Source organism: Capra hircus, chromosome 5, assembly GCF_001704415.2.
Source record: "Capra hircus breed San Clemente chromosome 5, ASM170441v1, whole genome shotgun sequence".
In the NCBI taxonomy this organism is placed as follows: Eukaryota; Metazoa; Chordata; class Mammalia; order Artiodactyla; family Bovidae; genus Capra; species Capra hircus.
The window spans coordinates 32,929,960-32,948,398 of record NC_030812.1 but is presented as its reverse complement, the minus strand read 5'-3'; the positions used below and the strand labels follow the sequence as shown (position 1 = coordinate 32,948,398).

At 39.6% G+C, this 18,439-nt stretch overlaps 1 long non-coding RNA gene across 1 annotated transcript; it reads left to right on the top strand.

Moving 5' to 3' along the window:
- On the top strand, nucleotides 84-17,867 carry LOC106502097. The gene is made up of 4 exons (XR_001295678.2): nucleotides 84-187; nucleotides 14,789-14,846; nucleotides 16,460-16,543; nucleotides 17,172-17,867. It is a non-coding gene; the product is annotated as an uncharacterized LOC106502097 (long non-coding RNA).

Below are 18,439 nucleotides of genomic sequence, written 5' to 3'. Positions count from 1 at the left end.
TCGCGTTTCCTGTGGACCCTCCCTTCCAGCCCCAGCCGCCAATCGTCAGGCGGCAACCTGAGATGTCAACGAAAGCATCCTCCCAGGTGGGGCTGAGCTGTCCAGCTGTCCCCCAAGAGTGAAGCCTGGGACCTGCCAGCCCCTGCTCCAGCTTTCCTGGACCCACGACAGCAGAGGATATCGTGGTGTGAGTTGAGCTTTTCTGTGGGTTTTTTTTTTTAAACGATTAAGTTCCTTCATTAGTCAAGGTTGCATTTATTGGATCTGTCCTATATGTGGAAATACATGTCCATGCTCATTTTGAAGTCTGTAAAAGAGTTTTTCTTTCAGTCGGTGGCCCTAAACTTCCTGTAGGTTTGATGATGTCAAACTGAATCTGACATAAAGGAAAAAAAATTGAGGAAGGGTTGTAAATGAAAAACCTTTCATTCACAGTAAAAATCACTTAATGCAAAAGCAGTGTAGAAGATAGTTTGCCAGCCCTCAACCATGGCTAGGGGTCTTTTGCGGTCATTTCCCACCCATTCCAGGATTGCACTGTAAGCATAATCCTCAGTATATATGAAGAAGGAATTGGGATTTAATAAATAGCACTACAGTTTCAGTTCTGCTTGTTAAAGGCACCACTTACCATTTTAAGGAAAGCTGTTTACATTGAAACTTTTCTGAGGTTAACCAAAATTCCTGTTTCCAAAAAGCCTATACAAGTAACAAATATGTTCACAACCTCCTGTTTATTTAATGCTCATTTGTCACTCTTTAAGGGAGAAAGTGTTCTCCTATAGAGATCTGAGCCCCACAGTTTAACAAACTTATCAGGCAACACAAATTACTTTCTAAATTCTCACATACCCAATTTAACTTTATTCAGAATGGTAAGGTTCACTGTTCAGACTGTGAATATATAGAACTGTCTTATTTTACAGTTCCCATTAACTAATGCATTAGCAGCATCTCAGCAATTAAAAAAAAAGGATAACAACAAAAACAAAAATCCATCTAGACAATGCAAATATATAATAATCAGGAGGATTAAAAACTCTCCATTAACACACATACACACACATAAGTTCAGTTCAGTTCATTTCGTTTCAGTCGCTCAGTTGTATCCAACTCTGCGACCCCATGAATCGCGGCACGCCAGGCCTCCCTGTCCATCACCAGCTTCCGGAGTTCACTCAGACTCATGTCCATTGAGTCAGCGATACCATCCAGCCATCTCATCCTCTGTCATCCCCTTCTCCTCCTGCCCCCAATCCTTCCCAGCATCAAAGTCTTTTCCAATGACTCAACTCTTCGCATGAGGTGGCCAAAGTACTGCAGTTTCAGCTTTAGCATCATTCCTTCCAAAGAACACCCAGGACTGATCTCCTTTAGAATGGACTGGTTGGATCTCCTTGCAAGAGAAGGCTCTCAAGAGTCTTCTCCAACACCACAGTTCAAAAGCATCAATTCTTCGGCACTCAGCTTTCTTCATAGTCCAACTCTCACATCCATACATGACTACTGGAAAACTCATAAATTTGACTAGATGGACCTTCACTGGCAAAGTAATGTCTCTGCTTTTGAATATGCTATTTAGGTTGGTCATAACTTTCCTTCCAAGGAGTAAACGTCTTTTAATTTCATGGCTGCAGTCACCATCCACAGTGATTTTGGAGCCCCCCAAAATTAAGTCTGACACAGTTTCTACTGTTTCCCCATCTATTTGCCATGAAGTGATGGGACCAGATGCCATGATCTTCGTTTTCTGAATGTTGAACTTTAAGCCAACTCTTTCACTCTCCTCTTTCACTTTCATCAAGAGGCTTTTTAGTTCCTCTTCACTTTCTGCCATAAGGGTGGTGTCATCTGCATATCTGAGGTTATTGATATTTCTCCCGGCAATCTTGATTCCAGCTTGTGCTTCTTCCATCCCAGCGTTTCTCACGATGTACTCTGCATATAAGTTAAGCTGTGAAAAGAAGGGAAGCTAAAAGCAAAGGAGAAAAGGAAAGATATAAGCGTCTGAATGCAGAGCTCCAAAGAATAGCAAGAAGAGATAAGAAAGCCTTCCTCAGCAATCAATGCAAAAAAATAGAGGAAAGCAACAGAATGGGAAAGACTAGAGATCTCTTCAAGAAAATTAGAGATACCAAGGGAACATTTCATGCAAAGATGGGCTTGGTAAAGGACAGAGATGGTATGGTCCTAAGATATTAAGAAGAGGTGGCAAGAATACACAGAAGAACTTTACAGAAAAGATCTTCATGACCAGACCAAGAAATTAGAATACATCAGAATAGTTTTGATGTCTCTTTAAACTTGTTGAAACTAGATTATCTTCACATTATTACACTTTTCCATCGATTCTTGTTTAATAAATATAAGCATCTTTTATAAAAGTACTAAATTGTTAAAATTGGTAAAATTGGAAGAGGATTAATGAGAGATCGTAATAGATACATATCTCTCTCTACCTAAATTAGTAAAAGCAAAATCCAAGGTTCCAAAACAAAAAGCCCTTTCAGAGAAAATACAAATAAAGATGGGATCAATGCAGTCCTAAGACTGATACTAGTTCACTATGCAGCTGCTCAACTTTTTAATGAATTGCTTATTTAGTCAGTTCTTGGTGTCCATATCTTAGGTAGTACAGAAAAATAGTGGTTCTTTGCCTAATTTTCTAGAGAACTATAGGTTGTTCATTTACATATGTGCTACTTACTTTAATCATACATGTATTGAAATAAAATGAATTGCATTGTCTATAAAGCCACAAAGTGATGAGCAAAATTCAAATTTGTCATCTTTTGTAGCTATTTTACATTCTTAGAGATTTAGAAGAGCTCTGAGCAATGTCTAGGTGGTATGAGACAACTGGCATGCCATTGTCTTTCCGTGATATAATCAAACTCTTGAGCCTTTGATGTCTATGCTGAATCTACTTAACAATCCTCAAGGGCTTGTTTTAAACCAGCCTTCGAAAGAGAAGGGAATGGCAATCCCTGGAGAAGGGAATGGCAATCCACTCCAGTATTCTTGCCTGGAGAATCCCATGGACAGAGGAGCCTGGTGGGCTACAGTCCATGGGATCACAAAGAGTCAGACTTGACTAAGCGACTAACACTACTACTACTACTTGTGAGGTTGGTGTTTTTATCTTTACTTTTCAGATGAGAAAACAGAGTGAATGAGTTAAGGGGCTTGCCAGAGGCAGAATCAGAGTAAGGATTCAGCTATATATGATTCCAAAGGTCTCCGCCTTCTGTCCCATCATTAGACTTGTCCTAATTTGGGCTCCAGAAGCACATCATAATACATGAGTATAGGCCTCACTAGACTTCAAGCTCCTGAGCAACCATTCTCTGTTTATTCTCATCAGTGTTCCTGACATTTGCTGTAGGGTAGCTCTGTACTTATTTATTGGATGAGTGGATGAAGAAATGAAGACCACCCCTACAATTTGTATACTGTCACGCACTATCTGTGCCTGAGTTATTTGTTAAATAAAGTGATCTGTGATTTATCCCTAGTGATATTTTGCATCTTCTCTCAATTTTTTCTCTGTAGTTAAGAAAAACCATAATTAGGTGCTCAGTTAGAATTTTGGTGCCCAGAGAGACAATTGCTGATTCAGTATGCCAGGCTACCAGTTACTCTGACATGCTTGTGTAACTGGTGTTTGAACAGAGACTGACATTGATTTGCTATTGCCAGGGAACACAATAGCATGGCAGCTTTCAGAAAATACCGAATTACTCTCAAAGCAAATTTTCCCCTTTGCAACATTCCTCTGAGAGCTAGAAACATAGTCATGTCAAATTTAACTTACTATTTCCTTTATTTGGAAAAATAAAATGAAAGAACTTATCACTAATCTCCCAAAACTAGAGATGTTTAATGAGAATGACCACATTTAAAATAAGTATTAATATATACATGTATGTTTTGTGAATGAATAAGATGTAGAACATGTAAAGTTAAACACTTGGTTTCTGATTTCTGGAACCAGAATCCTTCCTGGATTTGAATTCCAACTTTGATATTTACTAGCTGGTAATTAGTTATTAGTTACATAATAATTAGGTAAATTATTAACTTCTCTATGCCCCAGTTTCCTCATCTGTAATTTGGGACTTCCCAGGTGGTGCTAAAGAACCACCTACTAATGGGAAAGAACCCACCTACTAATGCAGGAGGCTTTAGAGACTCAGGTTCAATCCTTGGGTTGGGATGATCCCCTGGAGGATGGCATGGTAACCCACTCCAGTATTCTTGCCTGAGAAACCCCATGGACAGAGGAGCCTGGAGGGCTACAGTCCATAGCATCACAAAGAGTTGGACACAACTGAAATGACTGAGCATGTATTTTTACCTATTCTAGAGTTGTTTCAAAAAATCAAGTAAATCTCGTAAGGCACTTAAATCATCCTTTTTCACATGGAAAATACTGATTATAGTTGTATCATCTGTTACTGAAAATTTCTTATAATTACCCTAAAACTTCATTCTATTCTCCTGGGCCTGTTTCCTCCTTCTTAGGACAAGAGAGCAGGCTATTTAATCCTTGCATCCTGTGTGATCTTAACATTCTACAATTGCACAGCTTATGGGTATTTACTTCTTTTATTCCCTTGTTACCACAATAAAACCCTAGTTCCCTAAAATTTGCCTTCTGAAGTAATGGAGAACAGGAAACTATCATTAACCTATTATTTAAATTTCTTAAGCTTGAAATGTAAAGCAATACAAAATTTGCAGTTTAATTTTGAAACCATGAAAGCATTTAACTTCTAGTCTTCAAATATAAGAAATAGATATTGTGAAAGAGGTCAAAATTGTATGCTTACTTTTCCATGGCCCTGTTCCAATTCTGCAGTAGGTTTCATTCTTTCTCATTGTATGATAAATTGTTTACATGGTTCCTCTTGAGACTGTAAGTTCTGTAGATGTGATATCAAAACATGTTTGCTGAATAAATAAATAAGTGAGTCAATCAATTGATGCTTCTCTGTTTTACAAAAAGTTGAAAAGCTAAGTGATAATTTTCTTCAAGATAAGGATGGAATTTAATCAAACAAAAACATTTCAAATTCAAATACCACTATGAAGACACTTTTGGAACTCACTCATTTAAAATTATAATCTGGCTTTGTGTGTTGTGCTTAGTCACTCAGTCATGGCTGACTCTTTGCGAGGTAAAGAGCCTACCAGGACTTCAGCCTACCAGGCTCCTCCACTTATAGGTATTCTCCAGGCAAGAATACTGGAGTGGGTTGCCATACCTTCCTCCAGGGGATCTTACCAACCCAGGGATCAAACCCAGGTCTCCCACATTGCAGACAGATTCTTTACTGTCTGAGCCACCAGGGAAGCCCTGGAGGAGGGCATGGCAACCCACTCCAATATTCTTGTCTGGAGGATCCCCATGTATGGAGAAGCCTTACAGTCCATGGGGTCACAAAGAGTCAGACATGACAGAGTGACTAAGCACAAAGCCAGGTTATAATTTTATTTTATTTTTTTAAGTAATATCCCTTCTTTTTTATTTTTTTTTTCATTTCATATATGATATTATACATGGTTCAATGCCATTCTCCCAAATCATCCCACCCTCTCCCTCTCCCACAGAGTCCAAAAGACTGTTCTATACATCTGTGTCTCTTTTGCTGTCTCGCATACAGGGTTATCATTACCATCTTTCTAAATTCCATATATATGCGTTAGTATACTGTATTGGTGTTTTTCTTTCTGGCTTACTTCACTCTGTATAATCGGCTCCAGGTTCATCCACCTCATTAGAACTGATTCAGATGTATTCTTTTTAATGGCTGAGTAATACTCCATTGTGTATATGTACCACAGCTTTCTTATCCATTCCTCTGCTGATGGACATCTAGGTTGCTTCCATGTCCTGGCTATTATAAACAGTGCTGCGATGAACACTGGGGTACATATGTCTCTTTCAATTTTGGATTCCTCAGTGTGTATGCCCAGCAGTGGGATTGCTGGGTCGTATGGCAGTTCTATTTCCAGTTTTTTAAGGAATCTCCACACTGTTCTCCATAGTGGCCGTACTAGTTTGCATTCCCACCAACAACGCAAGAGGGTTCGCTTTTTTCCACACCTTCTCCAGCATTTATTGCTTGTAGACTTTTGGATAGCCGCCATTCTGACTGGCGTGAAATGGTACCTCATTGTGGTTTTTATTTGCAATTCTCTGATAATGAGTGATGTTGAACATCTTTTCATGCGTTTGTTAGCCATCTGTATGTCTTCTTTGGAGAAATGTCTGTTTAGTTCTTTAGCCCATTTTTTGATTGGGTTGTATATTTTTCTGGAATTAAGCTGCAGGAGTTGCTTGTATATTTTTGAGATTAGTTCTTCAGTTGCTTCATTTGCTATTATTTTCTCCCATTCTGAAGGCTGTCTTTTCATTTTGCTTAGAGTTTCCTTTGTTGTGCAAAAGCTTTTAAGTTTAATTAGGTCCCATTTGTTTATTTTTGCTTTTATTTCCAATATTCTGGGAGGTGGGTCATAGAGGATCCCGCTGTGATTCATGTTGGAGAGTGTTTTGCCTATGTTCTCCTCTAGTTTTATAGTTTCTGGTCTTACATTTAGATCTTTAATCCATTTTGAGTTTATTTTTGTGTAAGGTGTTAGAAAGTGTTCTAGTTTCATTCTTTTACAAGTGGTTGACCAGTTTTCCCAGCACCACTTGTTAAAGAGATTGTCTTTTCTCCATTGTATATTCTTTCCTCCTTTGTCAAAGATAAGGTGTCCATAGGTGCGTGGATTTATCTCTGGGCTTTCTATTTTGTTCCATTGATCTATATTTCTGTCTTTGTGCCAGTACTGTCTTGATGACTGTGGCTTTGTAGTAGAGCCTGAAGTCAGGCAGGTTGATTCCTCCAGTTCCATTCTTCTTTCTCAAGATTGCTTTGGTTGTTTGAGGTTTTTTATATTTCCATACAAATTGTGAAATTTGGTAGCTTGATAGGGATTGCATTGAATCTATAGATTGCTTGGGTAGTATACTCATTTTTGCTATATTGATTCTTCTGATCCATGAACATGGTATATTTCTCCATCTATTAGTGTCCTCTTTGATTTCTTTCACCAGTGTTTTATAGTTTTCTATATATAGGTCTTTTGTTTCTTTAGGTAGATATATTCCTATGTATTTTATTCTTTTCATTGCAATGGTGAATGGAATTGTTTCCTTAATTTCTCTATTTTCTCATAATTAGTATATAGGAATGCAAGGGATTTCTGTGTGTTGATTTTATATCCTGCAACTTTACTATATTCATTGATTAGCTCTAGTAATTTTCTGGTGGAGTCTTTAGGGTTTTCTATGTAGAGGATCATGTCATCTGCAAACAGTGAGAGTTTTACTTCTTCTTTTCCAATTTGGATTCCTTTTATTTCTTTTTCCTTTGTGAGTGCTGTGGAAAAACTTTCAAAACTATGTTGAATAGTAGTGGTGAGAGTGGGCACCCTTGTCTTGTTCCTGACTTTAGGGGAAATGCTTTCAATTTTTCACCATTGAGGATAATGTTTGCTGTGGGTTTGTCATATATAGCTTTTATTATGTTGAGATATGTTCCTTCTAGGCCTGCTTTCTGGAGAGTTTTTATCATAAATGGATGTTGAATTTTGTCAAAGGCTTTCTCTACATCTATTGAGATAATCATATGGCTTTTATTTTTCAATTTGTTAATGTGGTGAATTACATTGATTGATTTGCGGATATTGAAGAATCCTTGCATCCCTGGGATAAAGCCCACTTGGTCATGGTGTATGATCTTTTTAATGTGTTGTTGGATTCTGATTGCTAGAATTTTGTTAAGTATTTTTGCATCTATGTTCATCAGTGATATTGGCCTGTAGTTTCCTTTTTTTGTGGCATCTTTGTCAGGTTTCAGTTTTAGGGCGATGGTGGCCTCATAGAATGAGTTTGGAAGTTTACCTTCCTCTGCAATTTTCTGGAAGAGTTTGAGTAAGATAGGTGTTAGCTCTTCTCTAAATTTTTGGTAGAATTCAGCTGTGAAGCCGTCTGGACCTGGGCTTTTGTTTGCTGGAAGATTTCTGATTACCGTTTCAATATCCATGCTTTGGATGGGTCTGTTAAGATTTTCTATTTCTTCCTGGTTCAGTTTTGAAAAGTTGTAATTTTCTAAGAATTTGTCCATTTCTTCCAAGTTGTCCATTTTAGTGGCATATAATTGCTGATAGTAGTCTCTTATGATCCTTTGTATTTCTGTGTTGTCTGTTGTGATCTCTCTATTTTCATTTCTAATTTTATTGATTTTATTTTTCTCCCTTTGTTTCTTGATTAGTCTGGCTAATGGTTTGTCAACTTTATTTATCCTCTCAAAAAACCAGCTTTTGGCTTTGTTGATTTTTGCTATGGTCTCTTTTGTTTCTTTTGCATTTATTTCTGCCCTAATTTTATTTTTATTTTTATTTTTACTTTATTTTACTTTACAATACTGTATTGGTTTTGCCATACAGTGACATGAATCTACCACAGGTGTACATGAGTTCCCAAACATGAACCCCCCTCCCACCTCCCACCCCATATCATCTCTCTGGATCATCCCCATGCACCAGCCCCAAGCATCCTGTATCCTGCATTGAACACAGACTGGCGATTCGTTTCTTACATGATAGTATACATGTTTCAATGCCACTCTCCCAAATCATCCCACCCTCTCCCTCTCCCTCAGAGTCCGAAAGTCCGCTGTCTCGCATACGGGATCATCATTGCCATCTTTCTAAATTCCATATATATGTGTTAGTATACTGTATTGGTGTTTTTCTTTCTGGCTTACTTCCCTCTGTATAATCTGCTCCAGTTTCATCCATCTCATTAGAACTGATTCAAATGTATTCTTTTTAATGGCTGAGTAATACTCCATTGTGTATATGTACCACAGCTTTCTTATCCATTCCTCTGCTGATGGACATCTAGGTTGTTTCCATGTCTTGGGTATTATAAACAGTGCACGATGAACATTGGGGTACACGTCTCTTTCAGTTCTGATTTCCTCGGTGTGTATGCCCAGCAGTGGGATTGCTGGGTCATAAGGCAGTTCTATTTGCAATTTTTTAAGAAATCTCCATACTGTTCTCCATAGTGGCTGTACTAGTTTGCATTCCCACCAACAGTGTAGGAGGGTTCCCTTTTCTCCACACCCTCTCCAGCATTTATTGCTTGCAGACTTTTGGATCACAGCCATTCTGACTGGTGTGAAGTGGTACCTCAGATTTCTTTCCTTCTACTAACCCTGGGGTTCTTCATTTCTTCCTTTTCTAGTTGCTTTAGGTGTAGAGTTAGGTTATTTATTTGACTTTTTTCTTGTTCCTTGAGGTATGCCTGTATTGCTATGAACTTTCCCCTTAGCACTGCTTTTATAGTGTCCCACAGGTTTTGGGTTGTTGTGTTTTCATTTTCATTCCTTTCTATGCATATTTTGATTTCTTTTTTGATTTATTCTGTGATTTGTTGGTTATTCAGCAGCATGTTTTTCAGCATCCATATGCTGGAATTTTTAATAGTTTTTCTCCTGTAATTGAGATCTAATCTTACTGCATGTGGTCAGAAAAGATGCTTGGAATGATTTCAATTTTTTTGAATTTCCCAATGGTAGATTTATGGCACAGGATGTGATCTATCCTGGAGAAGGTTCCGTGTGCACTTGAGAAAAAGGTGAAATTCATTGTTTTTGGGTGAAATGTCCTGTAGATATCAATTAGGTCTAACTGGTCTAGTGTATCATTTAAAGTGTGTGTTTCCTTGTTAATTTTCTGTTTAGTTGATCTATCCATAGGTGTGAGTGGGGTATTAAAGTCTCCCACTATTATTGTGTTATTGTTAATTTCCCCTTTCATACTTGTTAGCATTTGTCTTACATATTGCAGTGCTCCTATGCTGGGTGCATATATAATTGTTATATCTTCTTCTTGGATTGATCCTTTGATCATTAGGTACTGTCCTTCTTTGTCTCTTTTCACAGCCTTTGTTTTAAAGTCTATTTTATCTGATATGAGTATTGCTGCTCCTGCTTTATTTTGGTCTCTATTTGCATAGAATATCTTTTCCCAGCCCTTCACTTTCATTCTGTATGTGTCCCTTGTTTTGAGGTGGGTCTCTTGTAGACAACATATATAAGGGTCTTGTTTTTGTATCCATTCAGCCAGTCTTTGTCTTTTGGTTGGGGTATTCAATCCATTTACATTTAAGGTAATTATTGATAAGTATGATCCCATTGCCATTTACTTTATTGTTTTGAGTTCGAGTTTATACACCCTTTCTGTGTTTCCTGTCTAGAGAAAATCCTTTAGCATTTGTTGGAGAGCTGGTTTGGTGGTGCTGAATTCTCTCAGCTTTTGCTTGTCTGCAAAGCTTTTGATTTCTCCTTAATATTTGATTGAGATTCTTGCTGGGTACAGTAATCTGGGCTGTAGGTTATTTTCTTTCATCACTTTAAGTATGTCTTGCCATTCCCTCCTGGCCTGAAGAGTTTCTATTGAAAGATCAGCTGATACCCTTATGGGAATCCCCTTGTGTGTTATTTGTTGTTTTTCCCTTGCTGCTTTTAATATTTATTCTTTGTGTTTGATCTTTGTTAATTTGATTAATATGTGTCTTGGGGTGTTTCACCTTGGGTTTATCCTGTTTGGGACTCTCTGGGTTTCTTGGACTTGGGTGATTATTTCCTTCCCCATTTTAGGGAACTTTTCAACTATTATCTCCTCAAGTATTTTCTCATGGTCTTTCTTTTTGTCTTCTTCTTCTGGGACTCCTACGATTCGAATGCTGGGCATTTAACATTGTCCCAGAGGTCTCTGAGATTGTCCTCTTTCTCTTAATTCATTTTTCTTTTTTCCTCTCTGATTCATTTATTTCTACCATTCTTCTACTTCACTAATCCTATCTTCTGCCTCCATTATTCTACTATTTGTTGCCTCCAGAGTGTTTTTTATCTCATTTATTGCATTGTTCATTATATATTGACTCTTTTTTATTTCTTCTAGGTCCTTGTTTAACCTTTCTTGCACCTTCTCAATCCTTGTCTCCAAGCTATTTATCTGTAATTCCATTTTGATTTTAAGACTTTGGATCATTTTCACTATCATTATTTGGAATTCCTTATCAGGTAGATTCCCTAATCCCTTCCTCTTTTGTTTTGTTTGGTGGGCATTTATCCTGTTCCTTTACCTGCTGTGTATTCCTCTATCTCTTCATGACTCATTTCCTCATGTAAGTCTGTTTATATTGCTGTGTTTGGGGTGGCTTTTCTGTATTCTGGCAGTTTGTGGCATTCTCTTTATTGTGGAGTTTCCTCTTTGTGGGTGGGGTTGTACAGGTGGCTTGTCAATGTTTCCTGGTTAGAGAAGCTTGTGTCAGTGTTCTGGTGGGTGGATCTGGATTTCTTCTCTCTGGAGTGCAATGAAGTGTACAGTAATGAGTTATGAGATGACAATGGGTTTGGAGTAACTTTGAGTAGCCTGTATATTGAGGCTCAGGGCTGTGTTCCTGTGTTGCTAGAGAACTTACATGGTATGTCTTGCTCTGGAACTTGTTGGCCCTTGTGTGGTGCTTGGTTTCAGTGTAAGTATGGAGGCATTTGATGAGTTCCTGTCGATTAATGTTCCCTGGAGTCAGGAGTTCTCTGGTGTTCTCAGGATTTGGACTTAAGCCTCTTACTTCTGGTTTTCAGTCTTATTTTCACAGTAGTCTCAAGACTTCTCCATCTATACAGCACCATTGATAAAACATCTCCTTTTGAAGACAATGGGCTGCTTTTCTTGGTGCCTGATGTCCTCTGCCAGCATTCAGAAGTTGTTTTGTGGAATTTACTCAGCGTTTAAATGTTCTTTTGATGAATTTGTTGGGTAGAAAGTAGTCTCCCCTTCCTATTCCTCTGCCATCTTAGGACCACCTCCAGGTTATAATTTTAAACCAGTGAGTTCCAAAAGTGTCTTCATAGTGGTATTTGAATTTGAAATGGTTTTGTTTGATTAAATTCCATCCTTATTTGAAGAAAATTATCAGTTAGCTCTTCAACTTTTTGTAAAACAGAGAAGCATCAATTGATTGATTCATTTATTAATTTTTTCATCAAATGGCTTTACTGGGGGTCTTATTTTACTCCAGCCTGGATGGAGATTCTTCCTAACCTGTGTGGGACATTGGAAGAACTGAGTCTTCTTGAGATTTTCTGTGCCACTCCATATAGCTGTCGCTGACCAAGGGGGATTCCTCCTTCTATGTCACATAGGGGTTCAATGCTTTTCCAGATCCTTCTCTGATGAGGCTATCAGCAAAGCAGAATATCCAGACCCTTCTCTTTCATGTCATCCTGCTTGGACAGGCTTCAATAGCTCACAAGTGCCGGACTTTGTAAATATGATAAGTTCTGAGGAGTGAAGCGCATCTCTGAAGGGTATCCTAAGGTGGATGATTCAGGGTTGAAATTCTGACTAATTTGACTGCGCAAAGGAAGGCTCTGACACAAAGCCTCATGTATGTTGCTTTCACTTGAGACATCTCTCCTCTCTGAACTTTGCCTGCCCACAGGTAGTCCCCTGTTTAAAGCTCATGACCCCATGTCCTTCCTCAGAAAATCCAGTCCTGTCTTCATTTGCTCATCCTCTGATTTAAAAAACAGTTGCTGGGTATTTCCTAAGTTCTAGCTATGAGTGACAAAATGGTGAGTCAAAACAGACACAATCTTTATTCTCATGGAGTTTATAATTTGGTAGGAGAAAGCATTTTAATCAAAGTGTTAAGTGTCAGTCACTCAATTGTGACGACTCTTTGGGACCTCATGGACTGTAGCCCTCCAGGCTCCTCTGTCCATGGAATTCTCCAGGCCAAGAATACTGGAGTGGGTAGCCATTCCCTTCTCCAGGGGGTCTTCCCAACCCCGGGATTGAACCCTGATCTCCTGCATTGCAGATTCTTTACCATCTGAGCCACCAGGGAAGCCCGAGAGTGAGTCAAAGCAGACACAATCTTTGTTCTCGTGGGGTTTATGATCTGGTAGGATAAAACAAAATGTGACACTAATACACAGAAAATGACAAAGACTGCAGTGAAAGATGGATACACTGACCATAGGGACAGACTTACCTGAGGAAATGAGTTACGAAGATGAAAGTGAACAACTTTAATGTATTCCCATGCATATAGGAAGCCCGTGCCTGTTGGGGAGGCAAGGCAGCCTGGTTCTCCTGAGATCGTGGGACATGTGGATCCACCTCAGGTAGAGGGATCACCTTTGGTAGCAAGAGGGATACATTCCCCCTCTCAGTTTTCTTTACTCATTCTCTCCGGAGGTGGACAAACTCCTGTCCCCACAATGGGATAAATGCAAGAACCTGATTCTAGTTCTGTCTCCCTATCAGTGAGAGCTGTGGGCTGGCTGGTTTGTGTTCCTAGATCCTCTGCAAATCCACACATTTCACAGACATGTGATTTACTTATCTAGAGACAACCAGAGTTACTCCTCTTTTTGTCTGATCCTTTAGTAACCCAATAGCTCAGGTGGTAAAGAGTCCACCTGCAATGCAGGAGACCCCAGTTCTATTTCTGAGTGGGGAAGATCTGCTGGAAGAAGGGAATAGGCTACCCACTCCAGTCTTCTTGGGCTTCCCTGTGGCTCAGCTGGTAAAGAACCCATCTGCAATGTGGAAGACCTGGGTCCGATCCCTGGATTGAGAAGATACCCTGGAGAAGGGAGAGGCTACCCACTCCAGTATTCTGGCCTAGAGCATTCCAGGGACTGTATTGTCCATGGGGTTGCAAAGAGTTAGACATGACTGAGCGACTTTCATACATATTCATACTTAGGAATCTGAGAGAATCCTATCCTACCCCTAACAAAATCCTTTCAGCTCTTTTTATGTTCTTCCTTAAGCCAAGCACATCACACTAAACATCATGAAACACTAGTTATCAGTTATCCCTTTGCTTTCTGGAAGCAATGATCCAGCTTGATGGGATATTTTTGATAAGAACCCTCTGTTGATGCTCTAGATGGGAGAGGATGGAAGCTGTTAGTTTAATCTGTCATAGCGAGTTCAAGGTAAAAAAAGGGTTCTGGCTTTTATAATAAAGCCAGACTGTAAACTGGTGAGAGCATCTGAGTGGGATAGTAATGAATGAGCCTCAAACTCAGGAACACTGAACACCATTGTTTTGAGGAAGGTCTGGTGCATGAAACAGAGTTTCCTTTAAAACTTAAAAAAAAGAAAAAAAGAAAAGTCCATTTAAAACTGAGATTTACAGTCAGTGCATAAATTTTTCTTAAATCTATGTTGACACATTGCAGCATGTAGTATGTTAGGAAAGACCTGTTGCAATATTTAATGTGTAAAGGACAAAGTCACACCTCAAGCCCAGCTTCTGGGCTCTTTGTTTTTTAACAAAACCCATTTTTATGTTAGCAGTTCCACTTATAACTTACAGGGAAAATGCCTCCAGATAAACTTGTCCATCCTTGTTCAAAGGTATGAGCTAGTACACAAAAGTGTCAAGGTAATCATGACAATTGGTTTCCAAATGTAAATTTCAAGTATCCTCATCAAATTGAGTCTTCTGTTCATGGACCTAGTATTTTGTTACCCTTGCTCTTGCTTTAAAATCATCTCACCACACAGGGTCCCCACTCTTTAGGCTGGCCTTAGCCAGAGGAGTAAATGCGATGGAATGTGACTGACATACTCTTTTACCTTCCCCTTTGAGTATCCTCTGGTCCCTGCCTGAACATGTCCTATTTTCTATCTTTTGCAGGACAAGAAAGAGCCTTCTGCCCATTTAGGAAGGCAAACTCCCTACTTTGCTCCCTGAGGTAATGTCCTAATCTCTGGATACCCCATAAAAATGTAATGCTCTTTCTCTCATTTTATTCAGAAGCTTGTTCTTCTTTAGGGCAAGCAGACATTTAAGCATCCAATACACCAAAATCCTCAGAATCACCCACTCTGTGAACAGGCCTTGAAAAGAACTGTTTGATGACAGCCTAAGAGATGTTCTAATATGGGGGAGGTATCACCTATTTGGGTTTCCCCAGTGGCTCAGTGGTAAAGAATCTGCCTGCAATGCAGGAGACACAGGAGACACGGGTTTGATCCCTGGGTTGAGAAGATCCCCTGGAGGAGGGCATGGCAACCATCTAGTATTCTTGCCTGGAGAATCCCGTGGATAGAGAAGCCTGACAGGTTACAGTCCATAGGGTCAGAAAGAGTCGGAGACAGCTGTAACTGAATACACACCCACATCACCCATTTAGGACTGACCTCAGCACAAAAGTTGACAGTTTGACATACATCTAATGCATCTTCAGCTTTCTCTTGCCCCATAGGATGTGTTGCGGGGGGAGTCCCCACACCCTCACATTCTTATCCTTCTCCATGTCAAAATCTGCTCAGTTGACAGACATAAGTTGTCAACTTCTGTGCTGAGGTCAGTCCTAAATAGATGATGTGCATGTGTGTTCAGTTACAGCTGTGTCTGACTCTTTGTGACCCTATTACTGTAGCTTGCCAGGCTTCTCTGTCCATGAGATTCTCCAGGCAAGAATACTGGAGTGGGTGGCCATGCCCTCCTCCAGGTGATCTTCTCAACCCAGGGATTGAACCCGTGTCTCCTGTGTCTGCTGCATTGCAGACAGATTCTTTACCACTGAGCCACTGGGGAAACCCAAATAAGTGATACTTCCCCCATATTAGGACCTCTTAAGCTGTCATCATCGGCATTGAGGTGTGAGGATTTGAGGTCTTATCTTCTGTCTATTTAGCAACATTTATTCACATGCTGGATAATGTCTAAGATGCAGATACTAGTTAGATATTCACTGTTCTTAAGAAGCCTTCCCAGGTGGTGCTAGTGGTAAGGAACACGCCTGCCAATGCAGAAGACGCAAGAGAGGCAGGTTCTATCCCTGGATTGAAAAGATCCCCTGGAGGAGGGCATGACAATCCACTCTAGTATTCTTGCCTGGAGAATCGCGTGGACAGAGGAGCCTGGCGGGCTTTGGTCCATAGGGTTGCAAAGAGTTGAACACAACTGAAGTCACCTAGCCCACCCACCCTGTTCTTAAGAATTAGCAGTCTAAGGGAGAGGGGTGCACAGGTAAAAATAATTATTCTAAAGTAATTTTGAGGGTGGCTGGAGGACAGTGTTGAGAAGAACATGTGAAGGAATGTGAAACTAAGCAACCTCAAGGTTCCAGCTGGGTCATGGTTGGAAAACATCCCGATACCCTCACCCAAAGCAATGTGATAGTGCTGAATGTTAATTATTCCTATTCTCCAACACTTAAAGGGACCCTCTTTCCTTGGAATGTTTGCTACTGATAGAATAACCAAACAACCTTTAAGCCAAAGGAATGAATCTCTCAGTGTGGAATTTCGGGAACCAGAAGAAATGTGCTATATCCTTGTTGTTTCTAATTGCTGACAGGTCCACACACAGATTTGTACCAGATCTGTCTGAAGCATGGGGTATGTGGAAACTCCCAAACTCCATTCTGAAGAAGTTGATTTGGTAACATCAATTTGTGTCCCTTGAATCTACCTTTTAATGATATACCTTGGATCATCCTAATGTGTGGCCAGGTTTGAAAACTACAATGCTCTCTCTTGAAAACTTGAAATTATACTGGGTCAGATCTTGTCTTTTTGTAAGGTTAACTCCCACCCTTCCCCAGGGTCCTAACTTAATGTCTGAGAATAACTTAGGTCGCAAACAGATTGGAGTCTTACTATTTCAGTGTCCATATCTGTTATATGGATCATACTGGCTTTGGAAATCCAGGTCCATAAACTTTACCTGGATGGGGCTCATTTTCCTGGGCCTGGAACCAGATGAAAGTTTTGTGTGAGGCAGAGTCCCTAAATAGCCACCTGAATGGGAATTCCCCAGAATACTTGTGAAAAATTCCCTCATTCCACCCCCAGCATGCTGAACCAGCATCTCTAGAATATGAGGAAAACTATATTTTTAACACATTCCTCAAGTGGTTCTCACTCCCACCAAGACAGAGACTATCTAGACAAGATGTACCCACTGATGAGACAAATTTGAGGATGTGCTGGGAGGGTGGTAGGTCCAGCAGTCTAAATACAGTACTTACAGGGTCTGGTGACAACTCACCGTATTATCTCTGCTGCAGCTTCTTCCATGGAGAAGTGAGAGGGCCAGGCAAGTGGAGATGCTGAGCAGGTAATTCTAGAGGGTGGGACAGGGAGGGTGGAGAGAAGCCTTGAGTTAGGAAATTAAAGAAGCAGATCATGAGCAGAAGGACCTTGGTTATAACACTGAGAACTGGGGGCTGGTGGCACTTGAATTTGCATATGAATTTGCTCAGTAAGAATGACTAATCTCTGCTCTATAGAGCATCAGCTGTGAGAATTCACTTCCAAGACAGCTCGTTCACATGGCTCACAAGTTGGTGATGACTGTCATCTAGTTTCAACTGGAGCTATGATCTGAGAGCTTCAGTTATTCTCCACGTGGGCCTTGCACATGGAACTGCTTGAGTGCTCTCATTGCCATGGTGACTGATTTCCAGGAGTGAATATTCCAAAGTGTGGAAACTGGAAATGCTGTCTGCTTAAGTCAGGGCCTAGAAAAGGGAATGTAGCACCTCTACCATATACCATTCGTCAAGCAGTCACAGAACCTGACCTCGTCCTCATCCTCTCAATGAAAAAATGTTAAAACTTTGAGACCTTGTTTAATCTATCACAATGAGAATGGATTGAGTCAAAACAATTAAGAAATATGATCAATTACAATATTGCATTAATTTCAGATCTACAGCATAGTGATTTAATTTTCTGCAGAATATATTTCATTAAAGGTTATTATAAGATATTGGGTGTAATTCCCTGGGATATTTCAGTAAACCCTGTTGCTTATCTATTTCATATATAGTAGTTTGTGTCTGTTACTCTCATACTGCAAATTTACCGCTCCCCCAATCTCTCTTCTGTTGGTAATCGTAAGTTTGTGTTCTAAATCTGTGAGTCTGTTTTGTATATAGATTCTTTTGCATTATTTTTCCGATTCCACTTGTAAATGGCATTATACAGTATTTGTCTGTCATTTCACTAAGCATAATATTACCTAAGTACATCCACATTACTGCAAATGACAGTATTTCATTCTTTATTTTATGGCTGATATTCCACTGTATGTATATACTACATCTTTATTTATTCATCTGTTGATAGGCACTCAGCTTTCATGTTTTGGATACTGTAAATAGTGTTGCTATGAACACTGGGTGCATGTATCTTTCACACATTAGTGTTTTTGTTTTTTCTAGATATATACCTAGGAATGGAATCGCTGAATCATATGGTAGTACTATTTTCAGTTTTAAAGGAATTTCTATACTGTTTTCCATAGTGACTGAACCAGTTTACATTCTCACCA